The sequence below is a fragment of the Gavialis gangeticus genome, unplaced genomic scaffold (assembly GCF_001723915.1).
Source record: "Gavialis gangeticus isolate Ggan-Ray unplaced genomic scaffold, GavGan_comp1, whole genome shotgun sequence".
Classification (NCBI taxonomy): Eukaryota; Metazoa; Chordata; order Crocodylia; family Gavialidae; genus Gavialis; species Gavialis gangeticus.
In genome coordinates, this window is record NW_017728991.1 from 1,105,936 (window position 1) to 1,111,417 (window position 5,482).

Consider the following 5,482-nt stretch of genomic DNA (forward strand, 5'->3'; position numbering starts at 1 on the left):
CTCAGGAAAATGGAGGCAAAGGAGTCATTAAATAGGTTAGCTTTGTCGTCTGATGTGACGACCAGATTTCCTAGCGTGTCTTGCAGGGGCCCCACATTACCTGGAACCTTCTTTTTGCCCCCGATGTATTTAGAAAAGGACTTCTTGTTGTCCTTGATCCGGGTCGCTAGTCCCAGTCCCATCTCCGCCTTGGCCTTCCTGACCCCCACCTGCAGCCCCAAGCAACTGCAGTGTAGTCCTCTCTGGGGATGGCCCCTCCCTGCCATCGGGTGTGCGCCTCCCTTTTAGCTAGGAGACGTTCCCGGATGCTTTTGGTGAGCAACGGGGACTTGTGTGCCCTCCTGCCCCCTTTGATCCATGTTGGGATTACCTCCCTTTGGGCTTGGAGGATCGTCCCCTTAAGGAGCGACCGCTCTCCTTGGACAGCTCTTCTTGTTTCTTTCCTCTTGCCCCAATACAAAGCAAGGTCCACCTGGCTGGCAGCTCTGGCCAGGCCCACGTTACGGGGGGAAGCTTTTCAGGTAACACGGAGGCGACTGCTGCAGTCTGGATGTGCTGCAGCCCACGGACGAGCTGCAAAATCAATAACTTCATCAGCACCTGGGGCGACTATTGGCAGGTAGGCAGGGAGCCACCAGCCGCCGCTGGCAGTTCCTATTATTCCTTGTGGCAGCGAATGGAGGCCGTGGTGCAGTGCATTTCCTGGCCTCGCGGGCCGGTGGGGACAGCGACTTGGGTTCGCTTCCCTCCTCCTGTGTAAAGCGGGCGGCTTCGTCACGGACCAGACCCACCACGTGCTCGCTGCCGGGGAAGGGTCCTATGGAGCCCGAGCTCCCCAGGAGACCTTGGTGGGGGCAATCGCTGCCTCTTGCATCGGAGATGTGGCTTGTGTTTAGACCACGTGCTGCATCCTCCCCTCCGGCTGTGCCACGACCACAGCCATGTCTGCTGCAGCCACGGGGCTCCTCATACCACGTGCACCCATGCCGGCGGCAGAGCTAGGAGCCAAGGGGAAGGCATCGAGGCCAGACGTGAGTCCCAGCTCCTGCTCCCCAGCCGATCCCTGCCAGCACATGGGGCCCAGCAGTGTCTCTTCTATCAGGGCTGCCTCTAGGCTGATTAGAGAGCAGGTGATCCTATTAATTGCTGGTCCACGTCCCAGGGCCCACTCTCATCCCCTGCACCAAGCTGCCTTGTTTCCTGACCTCCGTCTCTGCAATCCCCAGGGCTCACGGGGAGCCAGGCCAGGCTCAGCAGATGCCAGGAAAACGTGCCAAAGTGCTCCCATTGAAGCAAACTTAAATCACCCACCACGTGGCACTGCCCGTACAGACGTGCGCCCACACCCGTGCCTGCTGGTCTGGCGGGGCCAAGCTGCCAAAGGGTTGGGGCTGGTTTCCCTAGGGGGTCAGTCCATTTTGCTGCTCCGAGATGCCCCCCTGCCCTGGCTCCATACGTAAAGTCTGCTCTCCTCCCCCTCGCACGCGGCTGCTGCGAGGTCCCTGCCAGCGGAGCGAGGGAGCCTGTGCGACCTCGGGAAATGTCACGGCTGCTTCCTGCAAGATTGATTCTTTGCCTGTCCCCGTGAAGGCCTGAAGGTGCGCATGCTGCTCGCAACCCCGTGCGCTCAAGTGCAGGAGACCCATGGATTTGGTCCCTTTGAATGTCCACCAGGCAAGTCGCTTCCCAGCCGTAGGCCAGGGGCACATCCTTGCGTCCCCGAGGGGTCCCTGCTCCGTTCCTGCGCGCCCTCCTTTCCTCGGTCTGTCCGACCTGAGCAGGGCTCCTTGGACGTCTCCTGGCCCAGCCTTTTTTCCTCCCGGTCGGGTTGCACGAAAGAAAACATTCTCCAAAAACAAGTCTATAGCCAATTGTGTTCACCGGGCTTTAGGGTTTGAAACCTGGCTCCTGTGGGGATCACGCCACGTTCAGCTCCCTCCATGTCTCCAAGGACGTGCGCATGGGAGCAGCCTTTTTTCCTCTTGCAAAGCAGCATCTCACAGGGCCTGGCTGCCCCCATCCCCACCAGGTGCTGCAACCTGGGATGTCCCAGCATCTCCTCTGTCAGCTCGAGAAAGCCACATCCCTCTTCCAACCTCCCTGGTGCATGTCAAATTTTGTCTTCCTGCCTCTTTTGCTGCAGCCCTGAAGCTGCAGTCCCGGCCACACCTGCGCTCTCAGGAGATAGGCAACATGCATGTGCTCGTGCCCCCGAGACCCAGCGCCCAGAGCTAGCACTCGCGTTTCCTCCATGGCTGTCTCAGGTCTGGCGTGTGCTGGGACTGGGAGGTGGAGGTGGAGGTGGGGGGCTTCCTGCAGCTTCCTTACATGCCTGGGTTGCTTGCTGCCCTTGGTGGAAATGGAGTCAAATGTGCAGCTTTGCAGGGGTGTGAAGACCCACCCTGGGACACCCCTGGGTGTGCAGCAGCCTGCATGGGAGAGGGTATCCCCCAGCTTGCTACAGCACCGCAGCCTCGCAGCTCCCTGGCGCAGCCTGGACGGCTGCATGGACCCGCAGTGGCACCTGGTGGAGGAACGGTGAGATGGCTGCTCTCCCTGAGCACCATCGGTTACAGGACAATGCATGCCCAAAATGCCTGTTCTGCACTGGCTTGACCTCCCCTTCCCCCTCGCTAAAGTCAGCCTTCCTAAAGTCTAGCACTTCCACCCTACTAGTCACCTTTCCCACTCTGCGCCTTATGGTGAATTCTGTTATTTGGTGGTCACTGTCCCCCAGGTGACCACCGATCTGTAGGTCCCCTACCATGTCATCCCCCGTTGCCAGTACCAGGTCCAGTACAGCATTCCCCATGGTGGGACCATGTACCTCCTGCGTCAGGTGGAGGTCCTGCACACAGGATAGGAACCTGCATGAACGGTGGGAATTTGCTCCCAGCAGATGTCGGGTAGTACAAGCAAATTGGCTAGAGGGTCGTACCCAGAGAGTGGTGGTGGATGGGGAGGAAGGAGGATCCAGGCAACTACAGGCCAGTCAGTCTCACCTCCATCCTTGGCAAAGTCTTTGAAAAGATTATTAAGGCTCATATATGTGAGAGCCCAGCAGGAAAAATTATGCCGAGGGGAAACCAGCACGGGTTCGTAGCAGGTAGATCATGCCTGACTAATCTAGTTTCTTTTTGTGACCAGGTTACAAAACACCTGGACACAGGAGTAGGGGTAGACATCGTTTACTCAGACTTCAGGAAGGCCGTTGATACGGTATCCCACCCCATACTGGTGAAAAGTTAAGAGGCAGTGACTTGGATAATTACACAGTCGGGTGGGTGGCAAATTGGCTCGAGGGTTGTACCCAGAGGGTGGTGGTGGATGGGTCGGTATCAACCTGGCAGGACGTGGGCAGTGGGGTCCTGCAGGGCTCGGTCCTTGGACTGATACTCTTCATTGTCTTCATCCGTGACTTGGACAAGGGAGTGATGTGTACTCTGCCAAAGTCTGCAGATGATACAAAACTGTGGGGAGAAGCGGACACACCGGAGGGCAGGGAACAACTGCAGGCAGACCTGGACAGGTTGGACAAATGGGCAGAAAACAATAGGATGTGATTTAACAAGGAGAAATGCAAAGTGCTGCACCTAGGGAGGAGAAATGTCCAGCACACCTACTGCCTAGGAAATGACCCGGCTCGGCAGCACGGAAGTGGAAAGGGATCTCAGAGTCCTAATGGACTCCAAGATGAACGTGAGTCGTCAGCGTGACGAAGTCATCAGCAAAGCTAACGGCACTTTATCGTGCATCAGCAGATGCATGACAAACAGCACCGGGGAGGTGATACTTCCCCTCTGTCAGGAGCTGGTCAGGCCGCAGCTGGAGTACTGCGTCCAGTTCTGGGTGCCACTTCAAGAGGGATGTGGACAACCTGGAGAGGGTCCAGAGGAGGCCACTCGTAAGGTTAAGGGCTTGCAGGCCAAGCCCTACGAGGAGAGACGAGGGCACCTGGACCTCTTCAGCCTCTGCAAGAGAAGGGTGAGAGGCGACCTTGTGGCTGCCGATAAATTCATCGTGGGGGCGCAGAAAGGAATTGGTGAGGCTCTGCTCACCAAGGCGCCCCTGGGGGTCACAAGAAATAATGACCATAAGCTAGCAGAGAGCAGATTTAGACTGGACATTAGGAGGAACTTCTTCACAGTTAGTGGCCAAGGTCTGGACTAGGCTCCCAAGGGAGGTGGTGCTCTCCCCTATCTTGGGGGTCTTCAACAGGAGGCTGGATGGGCATCTGGCTGGGTATCTGAACTCAGCACACTTTCCTGCCTATGCAGGGGTCGGACTCGATGATCTTTTGGTCCCTTCTGACCCTGACATCTATGAATCTTCTCCCCTTCAGGCATCATGTCTCCTGCAGGTCCTCAGCATCTCTAAGTGGCACCCAGCAATGCCTCTCCTGCAGGTTTTATTCTCGGTGCCTTCCAGACTCCCGTCTCCCTGGACCTGGGGGACCCCGGCAGCCTTCCCGGCTCACGTTCCCTGCAGGGGATTGATGCCGTGAGCTAATATTTTACATTTTCTTTTCATGTGTATCTTCAAAAAAAAATTAGTGTTCCTGAAAAGGGCTGCGAGTGCTAAGTCCGAGAAGCCAGAGGGGCATACAGGATTGCTGCAACCGCTCTGGAGGCCTGTGACCGCTGGGTAGCAATTTGCAGCTGGTAACAGGCAAAAAAAAAAAAAAAAAAAGTCCAGCGAGGCATTTCAACAAACATTGGAGATCTCGTCATCAAGTCCGTCTAAATTACCCGCACAGCAAAAAGGCCATTATGAGTCGCTCTATGGGCGGCGGCAGAGCAGGCCTGACATGCTTAATAACGGCACTGGGGAGGATGCAATGTGTGAAGCGCTTGAACCGAAGCTGCTGGATGACATCCGCCCTCTCTTCCCCCTCGCCACAGTTTAAAACCCAGCCTGGAGCTGTGCAAATCCGGTTTCCCCGCTCCACCGCTGTGAAAAACGAAGCCTGCCGAACAAGTGACAACGTGGGTCCCGGCGCTGGAGGATCCTGGCTGACCAAGTCAGATGGTCCTTCCCTTTGCGGGGAGATTTGTGCGGTAACAAGGACAACGTCAGGTTTCAAGTGTGCTTGAAGACCCAGTGGGTCCTGGGAGGGAACGGTGCAGGCTCCGCAGCGCCCCACTACCTAGCTGCATCCCCGGGGGCCCCTGCGCCTGGGAGCAGCCCCCCGCGCTCCCGGTGTCCTTGCCCTGTGCATCCACACCCAGGTGCACCCCCTCCTTACACACGTACGCCTATGTGCACCCCCTCCCCCATGCATGCACACCTGCGCACCCTCTGCCCCGTGTCTGCACACCCATGTGCACCCCTGCCCCGAGCACGCAGTTGTGTGAACCCCTCCTGCCCCGCGCATGCACACCCAGGTGCACCCCCTCCTTACACATGCACGCCTATGTGCACTCCCTCCCCCATGCATGCACACCCATGTGCCCCCCCGCCCCTAGCGCACACGCCCGTGTGC

At 57.7% G+C, this 5,482-nt stretch overlaps 1 protein-coding gene across 1 annotated transcript in view; it reads left to right on the plus strand.

Annotated features, from left to right (window-relative positions):
- The window catches only part of CHMP6 (charged multivesicular body protein 6), a 16,433-nt gene that overhangs the window by 1,451 nt on the left and 9,500 nt on the right, over window positions 1-5,482 (plus strand). The window lies entirely within an intron of this gene.